Source organism: Dendrobates tinctorius, unplaced genomic scaffold, assembly GCF_039654945.1.
Source record: "Dendrobates tinctorius isolate UK_male_01 unplaced genomic scaffold, ASM3965494v1 ptg000035l, whole genome shotgun sequence".
Lineage (NCBI taxonomy): Eukaryota > Metazoa > Chordata > Amphibia > Anura > Dendrobatidae > Dendrobates > Dendrobates tinctorius.
Window position 1 is genome coordinate 20,393,428 of NW_027361703.1, and position 14,928 is coordinate 20,408,355.

General features: G+C 39.2%; 1 protein-coding gene across 19 annotated transcripts in view; it reads left to right on the forward strand.

The window, feature by feature from the left end:
- Window positions 1–14,928, forward strand: part of FOXP2 (forkhead box P2) — a 461,404-nt gene that overhangs the window by 177,727 nt on the left and 268,749 nt on the right. The window contains exon 1 of one of the 19 annotated variants that reach the window (XM_073573327.1): window positions 10,818–10,933. The exons of 17 other annotated variants lie outside the window; for them this stretch is intronic. The gene's annotated coding sequence lies outside the window, so the exon portion shown is untranslated. Of the gene's footprint in view, window positions 1–10,817; window positions 10,934–14,928 lie in introns of those variants that run through there. One more of the 19 variants, XM_073573331.1, reaches the window with a different exon arrangement.

Genomic DNA, 14,928 nt, shown 5'->3' on the forward strand with positions numbered 1-14,928 from the left:
CTTGTTGACACTGCAGACTACAGTCAGCTCCTTTTAATACTACAGCATGAAAATCCAGCAATTTTAAACAGCTTTGCCTATCCCAGGCATCACATCTGAGTGCGCAGAGAATTCTGGCATTTTTTGTGGTACTGTAGTATTTTTTGGAGGGTCTTATAAATTTTTTGACACCATTTTGCTGCCCAAAAAATATTTAGCTACAGTTCATCTATTTAACACTGTTTTGTCCGCCACACGCATCGCATATCATTGTGCTAAATATTTTACAATTTCAGTCCTCCAAAGAATTTTTTTGTAGTGTCATAGCCTACTTATTGACACAATTTTGGTGGCAAAAATGCATACAAGCCATATATTGAACAGTGTGGTATCTCCGACAGATGCCTGATCTATTTGTGGCCTACAAATTGTGTCATTTCAGGCCTCCAATCTACTGTATTTTCTGTCTGTTACCCTAGGTTTATACACTATTTTGGGGTAAAAAATAAGTAAATCCAGGCCATATATTGAACAGTGTGGTATCTCCATCAGATGCCTGATCTATCTGTGGGTAGTGATGGGCGAGTAGCATTGTTGCTCGGGTCTCTCTGAGTATGCTTGGGTGATCTCCGAGTATTTGGGAGTGTTTAAAGATTTATTTTTCGTCGTCTCAGCTGCATGATTTGCGGCTTCTAGACAGCCTGAATACATGTGGGAATTCCCTAACAAATAGGCAACCCCCACATGTATTCAAGCTGTCTAGCACTAGCAGTCACAAATCATGCAGCTGAGGGGACGAAAACTAAATTTCCGAGCACGCCAAAATACTAGATCACCCGAGCAAGCTCGGGGAGACCCGAGCAATGAGTATACTTGCTCATCACTATCTGTGGGCTACAAATTGTGGCATTTCAGGCCTCCATTCTACTGTAATTGCTGTCCGTTATCCTAGTTATTGACACCAGTTTGATAACCAAAAATAATTTGTACCTACAGTCCATTACGATGTACAATACAAAATAATATTGTGGTACCGTGTTAGCCAGAAAAATAGATGTAAATACTTATGTCCCCCCAAAAAATTGATAAAAGTATTCAAGGAGTGATACCTTTATGGGCTAACCAGAGAAATTATATTTGCAAGCAAGCTTTCAGGGCTCAGAAGGCCCCTTCATCAGGCTTGATTACAAGTGAAGTACAATTAGTAGATTACAAGTCACTTGTAATCCAGCATGATGAAGGGGCCTTCTGAGCCCTGAAAGCTTGCTTGCAAATATAATTTCTCTGGTGACTTATCATGGTCAAAGTAAGCGCATGTTTACTTTGGCCATTAAACATTGAAAAAACCTACAAGTAACAAAATAAGCAAAAACCCTGCTATAACTAAATAAGTAAAAAGCAAAATTGCATTTAAATAACACGGGGTTCTTTGATCAAAATTGCATGCAAGCCATCTCACCGTCGCCAAGGTCGAGATGGTCTTACACTGTCTAATATTAAAACCTTCCCAAAGCTGCTGGATCTGCTTGTCAAAGTACGCCGCCTGTGTGCCTATTTTAGAACGTCAGCTACAGCTTCCGCCTCCCTTGCCATGCTTCAACAGCATTTGCAGTCTCCCGCTCACCAACTTTTGTTGTGTTGTCCCCACACATTGAAACTACACTGCAGATGTTGTAAAGGATTTGTGAGCAGAAGAGGGCAGTTGACTACCAATATCAACAAGGCTGTCATTATTCAGGTCTGACTCCACACATAAGACCTCAGAAGTGGACATGGATGTCAGACATATGTATCATCCTCCAAAACTTTGAGGAGTCCACCAAGATGGTGAGCGGCTATGATGCCATAATTAGCATCACCATCCTGCTTGTCTGCATTCTGAAAAGCTCTCTCTGCTCACAATGAAAGAGGATGCATTGCAGGCGGAGCACGAGGACATGGAGCAAGGAACCATATATGGTGATTACACACAGCCCAGCCTCATGTCATGCCAGTGGATTGGTTGGCATTGAGTAAGATGAGGAGGAGGAACATGAGCTACTTTCATGCGCTATATACGGTACTACAAGCACAACTGTCATACTGTCTTCAACGTGGATGGCCTGAGGACAGGAAGGAAGAGGAGGACACCTTGGTCAGTCATCCTGTTGGTGAGGACACGGAAATCTTTTCTGTTAGCAGTCTGCCACGCATGGCTGACTTTATGTTGCGCTGCCTTTCCCATGACCCTCGCATTATGAAAATTTACGGTGACTCTCATTACTGGTTGGTGACACTTCTAGACCCACGCTACACGGAGAACTTTCAACCTCTTCTTCCAGAAGCAGACAGGTCTATTAGAATGGTGCAGTACCAGAGGGCCCTTGTTGCCAAATTATTAAAAAAAATTCCATCTGAAAACACTGGCAGCAGACGTCACAGTTCATTGGAAATCCAATCAGTACAGGCGAGAGAGGCACAACTCCAATCCAGCAGAGGCAGGGGAACACTAGCAATATTCTGGGAGAGTTTTCTCAGATCCTCCCATCACTCTGACCCAGAGACGCAGGGTAATGTCACAAGGAATGGAATATTTTGGAAGATGCTGAGGGAGTACCTTGCTGACCGTACAAACGTCCTCCGTGATTCCTATGTGTCTTTTAATTAACGGGTATCCAAGCTGGACATGTGGCATGAACTGGCTCTCTATGCCTTGGAGGTCCTGGCCTGCCCTGCCGCTAGCATTTTGTCAGAGTTGGTTTTTAGGGCCTCTGGTGCAATTATAACTGATAAGCGCATTCGCCTGTCAACTGAAAATGCAGACAGGCTGACTCTTACAAAAATGAACAAGGGATAGATTGGGCCAGACTTCTCTATACCATCGAATAACAGCAAAGCAGAACCTCCAAAACAGTTTATTTTTTTGCAAGGTGTATTCCCATGCACAACACGCACACATGGGTATATGCTTCCTGGTTTTGGCTATTTGGTGTCATCCTCTGCCTTCTTATTCTCATCATCCACCAGACCACCACCACTAGAACACGAGAGTGAATGTGCTCCATGCAGCTACAGCCACTCTAGTTTTTTGAAAGGGTGTTTATGATGCTCATCAAAAAATTAAAAAAAATATGTACCCCACAGGGGGAAATGTTTGTCAGCCCATACACTTAGTGTATGGGCATTCCAATTTTAGGAAACCCGCTCCTTTATAAGGGGAACATTTTTTTTATGAGGCTTTCCTCCACGTCTCTTTCAAGGGGCATTGGAGTGCTTCCTGATTTTTAGCAGGCCTTGCATTCAATGCATAGGCAAACACTATTGGAGACCCACTTCCTAATAATGGTAACATTGTTTTCAGGAGGCTCATCTCTACGTCTGTTCCAAGGGTTAATTTGGTGCATGTAACTTTGGTGCAGGGCAGGCCTTGCATTCAATGCATAAGCAAGCAGTATGGGAGTACAAAGTGAATACTGGAACTACGGTTGTATGTGGCCATCCAGTAAATGGGTTCAAAGACTTATTGGGGTACGTGTGAGTTTGGTGCAGGGCAGACCTTGCATTTAATGCATAGGCTAACAGTATGGCAGAAACAAATGAATAATGTGAACTTGGTTTTCCTGTAGCCATCCAGTACGTTGTTTCAAATGGTTATTGGGGTTCGTGTAACTTTGTGGCAGGGCAGGCCTTGCATTAAATATATAGGCAAACACTATGGGAGACCCACTTCCTTCTAATGGGAACATTTATGTTATGAGGCCCTTAAATATGTCTGTTGAAAGGCTTATTGTAGTGCATGCTACTTTGGTGCAGGGCAGACCTTGCATTCAATGCATAAGTAAACACTATGGGAGACCCACTTCCTTCTAATGGGAACATTTGTGTTATGAGGCCCTCAAATATGTCTGTTGAAAGGCTTATTGTGGTGCGTGTTACTTTGGTGCAGGGTAGACCTTGCATTCAATGCACAAGCAAACAGTGTGGGAGTACCAAATAAATAATGTGATGTGGGTTTTCCTGTGGCCATCCAGTACGTGTGTTTGAAGGCTTATTGGGGTGCGTGTAACTTTGGTGCAGGGCAGGCCTTGCATTCAATGCTTAAGCAAGCAGTGTGGGAGTGTCAAATGAATAATGTGAAGTGGGTTCTCCTGTGGCCATCCAGTACGTGGGTTCAAAGGCTTATTGGGGTGCATGTGAATTTGGTGCAGGGCAGGCCTTGCATTCAATGCATAAGCAAACTGTATGGGAGTATAAAAAAGAGAATAAAGGGGATCTTTGGTTTCATGTGGCCATCCAGGATGTCTGTTCCAAGTGTTATTGGGGTGTCTGTAACTTTGGGGCAAACCAGGCCTTGCATTTAATGCATAGGCTAACAGTATGGTAGTACCAAATGAATAATGTGAACTTGGTTTTCCTGTGGCCTTCTAGTACGTGGGTTCAAAGGCTTATTGGGGTGCATGTTACTTTGGTGCATGGCAGGCCTTGCATTCAATGCATAGGCTAACAGTATGGCAATACCAAATGAAAAATAATGGGAACTTTTGTTTCATGTGGCCATCCAGGATGTCTGTTCCAAGGGTTCTTGGGGTGCATGTCACTTTGGAGCAAGGCAGGCCTTGCATTCAATGCATAGGCAAACACTATGGGAGACCCACTTTCTTATAATGGGAACACTTTTTCAGGAGGCTCTCCTGTACGTCTCATGAAAGGGGTATTGGGATGCGTCCTAATTTTTGACAGCCCACCCACTCAATGCATAAGCAATAACAGTATAGGAGACACACTGTTTAATAATGGCCCTTTAAGAATGGTAATGCTCACTAATGCCCCTATAAAAATAGGCTTTATGACTTTAAGAGTCATTCTTTCATAAATGAAACAAGATGTGTCTGATGATGTGTCACACTCCACATGGCCGGCTAAGCTTGTTAAATGCTGCAATTACATTTCCCAGTAAATGCATTTGTATTGGTTGAAAGCAATGGTAACATTGACAAACAAATCAAAATCTCTATGTGTGTGAACATAGCCAAGTGGTGGAGGAACATTATTTTGCCTTATATAAAAATTATTACCCTGGAAAGGATGTCCCTTAACATATTTCCCTGTAAAAATCCATATTGGTGTTGATTTTGTATGTTTTACTGTACGCTTGTAAAAGTGGCGTCACACTCTGACAACATTGGTCACAACAGTGACCAAGGAGTCAGAAATGCTTCCAGGGGGCTTCCCCATGATGTTCCTATGTCATTTGTGCACTGTTCCCATAGATCTCCGACGTTTTTATACCCTAAAAAGACCTCCGGGGGGGTCGCGGCAAAAAAGCCTGGGTTTCCCCATAGACTAACATTAGGCTCATTGGTCGGGTCGAGTACCCGAGTATTCCAATTTGCTCGACCTGATTAACGAGCACCCAAGCATTTTAGTGCTCGCTATTCACTAATCACCACCTCTCGTGGCAGCTTTCATTAATTTATCACCCTCAGGCTATGTGCCCACGTAGCGTTTTAAAACGCTCACTAAAAACCGGACTCCTTCCCAGAAATCGCGCGTTTTTTCAGCGCGATTTCACCGCGATTATGATCGCGATTTTGCCGCGATTTTCGTGTGCGATATTCAAGCACTTTCCAAGCGATTTGAAGCATCGCTTGGAAAGTGATTGACAGGTTGGTCACACTCGTCAAACATAGTGTTTGACAAGTGTGACCAGGTTTTTACTATTGAGGCTGCCTATGCGGAATCAATAGTAAAAGATAGGATGTTAAAATGCTAAAAAAAATAAAAAAATCGGGGTATATTTACCTTTCGGCGTCCCGTGCTGCATTCCCGGGCCTCAGCGTTCCCAGTAATGCCTTGCGAGACCTGTGATGACGTAGTCTCGCGTTGCTATAGCGATCTCGCGAGACCGCTAGAGTCACGCGAGACTACGTCATTACAGGGCCTTGCCGCAAGGCATTACTGGGAACGCTAGGCCGGGAATGCAGCGCGGGACATCGGAAGGTAAATATACCCTGATTTTTTATTTTTTATTCTTTTTTTTACAGGGGTATGGTGCCCAGGGCCTGGAGGACAGTCTCCTCTCCTCCACACCGTGGGTACCAACCGCACATGAGACGCTTAACTTCCTGCATGGTGGGCATAGCCACATGCGGGAAGTAAGCAATTCTCATGCATTCCTATGGGTGCGGAATCGCGGCAATTCTTTGCGATTCCGCACAAAAGAATGAGCATGCTGCGATTTTTTCCGCGATGCGATTCCGCCGCGGAAAAAAGCGCAGCATTAGCACAGCATGTGCGGAATGCCATAGGAATGCATGGGGGGCGTTCTGTACATGATTTTTAAACGTTTTTGCAGCGTTTTCGCGCCGAAAATCGCGGCAAAAACACTTAAAAATCGCTACGTGGGCACACAGCCTCACTGTCAAGTTTTTTCTAATATCTAATCTGTGTTTCATCCCATTGCTTCTAGTCATGCTGTACAAATTAATAAATAACATTTCACATACATTTTTTTTTTACATCTGCATCTTTTTTCAAACATTTCAATTTTGTTTGGATATTAGATGGGTTAAAAGTTTAACAGCAATTTCTCCTTTTTTCAACAAATTTACATAACCTGTTTCTTTTTAGGGACCTACTCAGATTTCAATGGACTTTGAGGGGTTCATATATTGGAAACTCCCCAAAAGTGATACCATATTAAAAACTGCACCCCTCAACTACTTACAAACTGCGGTCAGTAGTTTTTTAATCCTTCAGGCACTACACAGAAATTAATACAGAGTGAAATGAAAAAAATGCATTCAATTTTACCTCTAAAAAGTAGCTTTAGCCCCAATTTTTTCACTTTTGCAAGAGTTAGCAATAAAAAGTGGACCCATATTTTGTTACCCCTTATGATTTCAGCAATACCCCACATGTCAAAAAGTTCTGTTTGTACAAACAGCAGGGCTCGTAATGGACAGAGCAATATTTGAATTTTGGAACACAATATCGGCTGAAATAGACTGTGGGTGCCAAATCATATTTTCAGGTCCCTAAGGTGCCTAAACAACAGAAACCCCCAACAAGTGACATTATTTTGAAAACTATACCCCTCAAGGATTTTATCCTGAGTTATAGTGAGCATTTTGGACCCACAGGTACCACACAGATTTTGATAACATTAGATTGTCATATTAAATGTCATCATATTGTTGCCATTTTGTTTTGTATCTTTTGAAAAACCCTAAACCTAACCATAACCGTAAGCCTAATCCTAGCAATAGACTAACATTAACCCTAAGCCTAACTCTAACAATAATAGTAAAGAATGAAAGAACTACAAATTCTAAAATAAAATTTTTAATCTGACTAAGGGGATAACATGGAGGGAATGATCAAGTGGGTGCACAGTGAGGCATAGTCCAAGTGCTATCTTATTAACTAATTGTTGGGCATTTGTTCACTGTGATAAGGTCTCACACTGATGAAAAGTCAGGAACCACTAGGAAAAACTAATGCGGTTTCTGAGTGACGGTCGGCAGACCTTGGCAGGTGCCCTGCGCTTGCTCCCAATGTTTTGTTTCATGAGGAGGAGGGCCAAAGGATTGCAGATCTGATGCTAAGGTACAGTGGAGGGCTTGGGGACACCGTTTCTCTCTAATTTGTTATGGAGACCCTTATCGTGTTCTCCAGGGTCTCATCTACCCCCGATAGATTTTCTGACTCTGGGGGGCGCTGTTACCTTATTTATGATCGCTGTTAGAATAAGGTCCTTTCACAGCTGCCATTTTTATGTGCATTTTAAAGCACTTCATTGGTTTGTGGTAAAGTATTCACTGAAAACTAAGTGGTATATGATGCTCATAGTGAGCTAAGTAGGGAGGCTATATTCTTCTAACCCCTAGCTCACACCTTTAATAATTAGCAAATCCTCAGATGTGGCTACTAGTGATGGGTGAATTTTACTCAACTCTCGAGAATACAGGTTTTCTTGCAATGTGCTTGACGTGAAATTCAGCAAAATGGCAGCCAGCTGGTTAAAAAACAGACAAAAAATTTCTCATTGCTTATCTCTATGGCCATCCCTGCTGCTCACAATCCCCTGTTTGTGTTTTGGCATCTCTTCTTACTGTCGCAGTAATGTGTACTGTACGGGAGACAGTGAGTAGCAGAGGTGGCCAGAGAAGTGAGCAGTGAGATGAATGCTAGTAGTTTTCTTTTTTTTTTTTACATCATATGTATATTATGCTCTGATGTTTCTATAGATCCCAAATCATAATAAGGGATGTTCAATTTGTAGAGAAAAAAATTGCTGCAAATTGAATTTCTCTGCAAAACCCCAGTGATTTTGTGAAATTGAATCTCATCTGATCTGCTCATCTCTAGTGGATACCTAATATGTGTAGTTTTTGTTATGTAGTGTGTTTAAAATAAAACATATTGTATACTACAATTTTTTATTAGTCCATGCTATCTTATTATTTTTGTTCCAGTTTTTAATCTGATGAAAGAATGAATCGATGATAACTTTATATTACTCCTGTTTGCTACTATTTTATTCCCTGTGCTACTATTACACAAGCTTCAACCAGGGCAACAGCTAGTGTGTCCTAAGCACAGTTATTTCTGGATTTCTAGGACTGACTTCAAAGAGGTTGCCTAATCTATGATCTTGCCCCAGGAAATCCCAATAAAGAAGGTTAGGGATTGCACTAATAAAACTTCTTCCAAACTAGCCATGGGAGGCTGCTCTAAGATAAGAAACTGTTAACAACAGCTTGTTTTCTGAGCAGGAGCTTTTTTTTCTGAAGGTTTCTCTACACAAATACCAAAACGTGTAGCTGTAAACTAATCACCAGCAACATCACCATCACAAAAACATTAAGTGATTGTTAAGGTACTTAACTTTATAAATATGTGAATATTTGTCATGGAATCAATTTGTAGAGAATATAATTATTCATGGCACCTTAGTGCTCCTTATTGTATTATCAAATGTAATTCTTTGTTTAAATCTTAGCATAAAGGTGTTAGCAGGGTATTCATTTATTATACAGTGGTACCTAAATTAATTCAGCCATTTGATTGCCAATATGTCCTATTAAGTTATACTAATAACTTAGTTTCATTGATGTGTTTGTGTATTTATAGGAAATTACATCTTTCTTTTAGCTATTTTAACTAGGCCTTTCAAAAATCCAGTCAGTTTTAGAATTTCAGATAGTCATTAGCAGTAACAGAACAACTGTCAGAAATTGCATTAAAAATAGTATGTAACCATATATTATTGCAATGCATAAATAATACTTTTGCTTTTGAATGTGATTCTTAGATCACTTTTATTGTTCAAAATTGCATTACTCAAATGGTCTCCAAAATTGTAATCATCAAGATATTCATACTTTGTTGCGGTGAGTAAATACATTCTCATTTATGGAATAATGTTTGTGTAACTGATATGACAGATTTATGATGGCTTTATAGTATAAATCACTGGTTATGGTCAAACGATCACACTTTTTAATTCTTGATAGGTTGGTGACAAGTTGCGGAAACAAATCTAGTTGGATAATTTGTCATAGTTATAAGTAAATAAGCTTTAATCATTAATAAGTTACTATATTGCCCCAATTTATCAAGACTGGCGATGTTCATGCAGGTATTGGTGAAGGGATGTGTTGGAGTCAGACATTCTTGATTCATTTATAGGTGCATTCCTCTTAATATATCAGTCACGTTCTGACAAGTGATGTACACCTCCATACATCTCACCTAAATCTTATTCCAATCAGGGAAATAGATGAGCTGTGGCATCATGCCCCTACCACACTGACATCCTGCCCCAGCTCTGCCCATTTTGGTAGAACTGCGTTCAAGTAGTGTAAAATTTATTTTACTGATTTATATAGCGCCATTAATTCCACATCGCTTTACATTCATTATTGGCACTTTCCCTATGGGGCTCATAATCTAGATTACCTATCAGTATGTCTTTGGAATGTGGGAGAAAACTTAAGAACCTGGAAAAAACCCATGCAAACTCGGGGAAAACATACAAACACCTTGCAGATGTTGTCCTTGGTGGGATTTGAACCTAGGACCCCAGTGCTGTAAGGCAGCAGTGCTAACCACTGAGCCACCATGCTGCTCGTCAAAAGACACAAAAGCTTTGAGCAACTCAATAATTTTGTGATTATTTAAAGCAATTTATGTCAGATTTCTGGCAAAATCTCTCAAATGATTAAGTAGCCTCATCCTTCTATCCATTAAAGATATAGTTTTCTCTGGCTGAAAAAAAAGCAGTTATGCAATTTTTAAAATTATAGACACTGTGTTATACATATTGCTTGTTATATTCCAGTATCCCTGAACACTAAATAAGATTTTCATTGTTACTTGATTTTCTTTGTTCTTTGCTAATAGCCCTGATAAATATGCATGTATTATTTCTTAAGCAGAGAACAAAATATTTTTCACATAAAATTATAGGTTGGATCTACTATAAGTGTTTTAAAAATAACATTTTTAATAAGTTTTAATTTACATTTATTTATTAACTTGTTGTTTTTTAACGGTTAAAGTTAGATGACAGATAATCAAGAAATGCATGTAAACGTGTAAAGATCCACTAGTTTATTGACGATCGTAATATTGTAAACTGTACATCAGTGATACATTTAATAGGGTATATAATGTAAAAGGCAGAGTATTAGCCATATGGACATGTGATTAAACAAGAAATACTGCTTCACATAATGTATTATTTTTACTCAACATATATGCAGAAAAATATCCTAATGCACGATTGCATTTATTCTTTTGTCTCTCTCATATATGTAGATTGAACCGCTTTCCCCAGCACTTCATGTCCTCTAAGCCATTGTACAGAATAATGTTGATTATGAATGTTCAGTGATCACATTCCACTTGTGACTTGAGTACCCATTACCACATCACCAATGCAAACTAATCCTGGCACAATAAGTTTCAAGTAAGATATTGTGAATATTCTTCTGCTAATTTTCCTTGAGAACTGTACATTAAGCATTATAAAGACAAAAATAACACTAAAACCAGGCTGCTACTTTTCTTCTGACACACACCTGGAAAAAAGAACTGTGTATAGATCTAACTGTACAATTCCTTAAACTGCATCTGATAATCAAGAAATTACAAACTACTGTATGTATTTTATACCAGCTCTGCTCTTTCCATAAAACTTCTGAAACCTATGATTAAGGGAATAAAACTACTTTTCCATAGATAACTTAAAGGGAATGTGTCATCATAAAATGATTTATTGTTTAAATCAGATTTTTATGTTATATGCATTTTTTCCAGTGTTAACAATTTATATAAAAAAATTAAAAAACTTGCCATTTTCATACGGATTACTAAGACTAATACTAAACTTTTGTGTCCTGTTCCGTTCAGAAGAATTTTCAGCGGTTAATATAATATCAGGCAGGATGAGAAAGGATCCACCATTCACAAAAAGTGATGGTCACAGCTCACCTTCTTCTCCTCCCATCACAATAACCTTTTCTCATATCAGTGCATGCTGAGAAACCGCTCCTGTAAAACTTTAATGAGTCAGTGACAATTTTTTGCAGCCTATCACCTTTTGGCTGCTGAAAAGAAGAGTAAAAGTGAGTCTAGCATTATACTAGTGTGAGAATTTGCAAGGTTATTTATTTCATTATAATATAGATTTTGATGTGGAAAATTAAAAAAATAACTTTTTTTAGTTTCTTATATTTTAACATAAAAAAATTAAACATTTTGTAATGACATATTCCCAATAACAGACGCATTTGACTCTTGTACAGCAAACCTATTGTCCTTCTTTTTTTGTTATAATACATCTGATGTCTATAACGCACATCTATTAAAACCAATCCTAAATATTGTTGGGCATATATAGCCTTTGCGCTCATTTAATGAAGGCTAATTTAATTCAAATATGGCATAAACGTCTGTCTCAAAAGCAAATAGGTAATGGTTCTATTCAATAATGGAGCAGGGGTAAAATTTTTGTAATTACTAGTACACAAAAATATTTACTATACATGTAGATTATGAATAATATTTGGTTCAACTAGAAAATACAGTATAGCCACCAGTCTTTATTGTCTACTAGCTTTGCCATCCTGTAGCCATGGCTCCTTGGACCTCCACTTTAAGAATGCATATATTAGGTATTAGAGAAATTGTCCCATGAACAAAGTACACTTTAATCAACAGATCTTGGAATAATAATAATTTCCACAATTGTATGTATTAAAAAAATTGTTCCTGTGCAGAAATAACCTTATAAATGTGCCAATGCTGTGTACTGTGTAATGGCTGTGTCTGACCATGCAGACCTGCTCAAGTTCATGGTCACCACATACCACATCACTTGACTAAGGGAGGAAGCATAAGTCAATTATAAGTCACTTTATCCAACGCTGCATCCAGTATATTTGTAGGGTACCCTCTCTGTCTAAATCTGCCATATAATTCTCTGGATTGTGTCATATAACCCTCTGTGTTGTTGTTAATATGGCGTACCCTCAAAAATTGACTGTATGGCAGTGATTTTTTAGTGTAAGGGGGGTGAAAGCTTTCATGATGCAGCATGGAATTTGTCGCAATAGGTTTTCTGAAAACCGAAGTGCACACTTTATCATCCACTACTTCAACTAAAACATCCAAAAACTCCAACCTAGAACCTCCATAAACATGCATAAATGACATATTCATCATGTTTAAATCATTTAGCTGCCTGACAAACATGTCAAAAAATTCTTTGGAACCGTCCCAGACGATAAAGATATCGTCTACGTATCTGAGGTAAAGCTTAATATGTTTGCGAAAATTGTTATTGTTTTAAATATATTTCTCCTCAAATGAACCAAGAAACAGATTAGCAAAAGTGCATGCTGCCGTTTAACAAGAAAATGGATAGTAGATTGATACCCATACAAGCTGAAATTAAATCAAGGAAACGTGAGAAGTTTTTACGTGATAAAAATGATTTTGCAACCGGGCAGATTTTTAATTGGAGTAAAAAGAGGTTGTCTAACAATTCTGGACAGTCTGGGAAAAGTAAATTCAAACATTTTTCCAACAAAATTAAAAAATTTTCACAAAAAAAGGACTATCTAACTACAGACTCAGACTCCAGTTTGAGTGAGGGAGTTGCAAGCACGATCGGCTCACCTGTTCTGCCATCAGAGTCTACAGACATCACAGCTGAGGCTAGTGCCCCTTTAGGCAGAGAATCAGGAGAGGAGGGAGGAAGAAACACGGGCCATTTCTGCAAGAGAAAACAGGTCTCGTGGTGACAGAGACATTAATTGACTCCCATATTAAGCTTTACTTCAGATATGTGGACGATATCTTTATCGTCTGGGACGGTTCCAAAGAATTTTTTGACATGTTTGTCAGGCAGCTAAATGATTTAAACATGATGAATATGTCATTTACGCATGTTTATGGAGGTTCTAGGTTGGAGTTTTTGGACGTTTTAGTTGAAATAGTGGATGATAAAGTGTGCACTTTGGTTTTTAGAAAACCTATTGCGACAAATTCCATGCTGCATCATGAAAGCTTTCACCCCCTTATACTAAAAAATCGCTGCCGTAAAGTCAATTTTTGAGGGTACGCCATAATAACAACACCACAGAGGGTTATATGACACAATCCAGAGAATTATATGGCAGATTTAGACAGAGAGGGTACCCTACAAATATACTGTATGCAGCGTTGGATAAAGTGAATCAAGAACATTAAGATAGGGAAAAGATAGAAATTACTCGGACCAGCATAAACAATAAAAAAGAAAAAAGTTTTATGTTCTGCTCTCAATATAGCCCCATGGATCGCCAAATCAGAGCGTCAATAAGAAAAAATTGGCACATTTTAGAAAGGGACAAAGAATTAAGTGGGATAGTTTCCAGAGGACCACTCATTTCTTGCAGGCTCAGTACAAGAATCAGAGATGTCCTAGTTAAAAATCGGATAATAAAAGATCATACAAATTGTTTGAGTGCGGGAATCCCTATAGGCAGTTTTAAGTGTGGGCATTGTTCTTATTGTAGATTTCACTACACTGACCGAATTATATGTATGGGAATGATCAGCTATATTGTTTCTGAGTTCATTTCTTGCAAAAACGGATCACGTAGTACATGTCATTTTTTGTCCATGTCGGTTATATAGGCAAAATTATCCGTCCCCTATACAGGCGGTTTAAAGAACATTATAAATCTATTACAACAGGGAAAGGAGTACCCTGCCTGATTAGTCATGTTAAAGAAATACATGGAGGTGATCCCGATGTCCTCTCTTTTGCTGGATTGGAGAAAGTGTCTTTGCCCCCTCAAGGGAGGAATTTACATAAAATCTTACTGAGACAGGAATCCAGGTGGATTAAGGATACCCAGGTGATGGGCCCCACTGGGTTCAATGATAGAATAGACATGTCCATTTTTTTTGTAAAAAAGATTATTTCACAATTTTCACTTTTAGATTTTATATTCAATTTATATGTATCTTGTGCCATATATCGAGGTCACATATTAATGGAGAATAGGGTACAACTTCAGGATATTATTATTATTTATTATTATAGCGCCATTTATTCCATGGCGCTTTACATGTGAGGAGGGGTATACATAATACATACAAGTACAGTAATCTTAAACAACTGGTACAGGATGAGAGAGGACCCTGCCCATGAGGGCTCACAATCTACAAGGGATGGGTGAGGATACAGTAGGCGAGGGTAGAGCTGATCGTGCAGCGGTTTGGTGGATCGGTGGTTACTGCAGGTTGTGGGCTTGTCGGAAGAGGTACGTCTTCAGGTTCTTTTGAAGGTTTCCATGGTAGGTGAGAGTCTGATATGTTGTGGTAGAGAGTTCCAGAGTAGGGGGGATGCGCGGGAGAAATCTTGTATGCGATTGTGGGAAGAGGAGATCTTGTGAGGATCGGAGGTTTCGT